We start from the raw sequence: 541 nt of genomic DNA on the forward strand, positions 1-541 counted from the left end.
GGACCCTGCATAGGGTTTCCGAGGCTGTACATCTTTACGGGAGCAGAAAGCCTCATCTTTCTCCCGTGGAACAGCTGGTAGTTTCGAACTTCTGACCTTGAGGTTAGCAGCCCGACTCATAGGCACTACACTACTAGATCTCCTTATTTTTCCCATATAATCCTTCAATATTGATTGAAGGATTATATGGGAAATATATAAAATAATTGTGCCTCATAAATGTAGCAACAATTGTGTGGTTGGTGCAGGACTGAGCAGTGTTTCATTTTGTTGTACATAAGATTGCTATGCGTCAGTACCAATTCAATGGCACCTAAAAACAACAACAAATATAAATTTATGATATTTGGAAATGAATTATCCATTCCAAGCAGTAATCCTAGATAACTTATTAATTGTCTTATTGGCTTTTGTTACATATTTTTCCTATTTAATGGCCTCAATTTTAAATGTAATGCCTGCACACTGGGTGTACTGTATTGGTGCTAATAATTATCATTTTATTGCTGTTTGGTGTCATTAAGCTGGTTCTACCCTTATA

The 541-nt window shown here is 36.6% G+C and overlaps 1 protein-coding gene across 1 annotated transcript in view; it reads right to left on the minus strand.

The window, feature by feature from the left end:
- TLL1 (tolloid-like 1) overlaps window positions 1–541 on the minus strand; it is a 390,737-nt gene that overhangs the window by 107,078 nt on the left and 283,118 nt on the right. The gene's annotated exons all lie outside the window — the stretch shown is intronic.

This window comes from Chrysochloris asiatica, unplaced genomic scaffold, assembly GCF_000296735.1.
Source record: "Chrysochloris asiatica unplaced genomic scaffold, ChrAsi1.0 scaffold00066, whole genome shotgun sequence".
Classification (NCBI taxonomy): Eukaryota; Metazoa; Chordata; class Mammalia; order Afrosoricida; family Chrysochloridae; genus Chrysochloris; species Chrysochloris asiatica.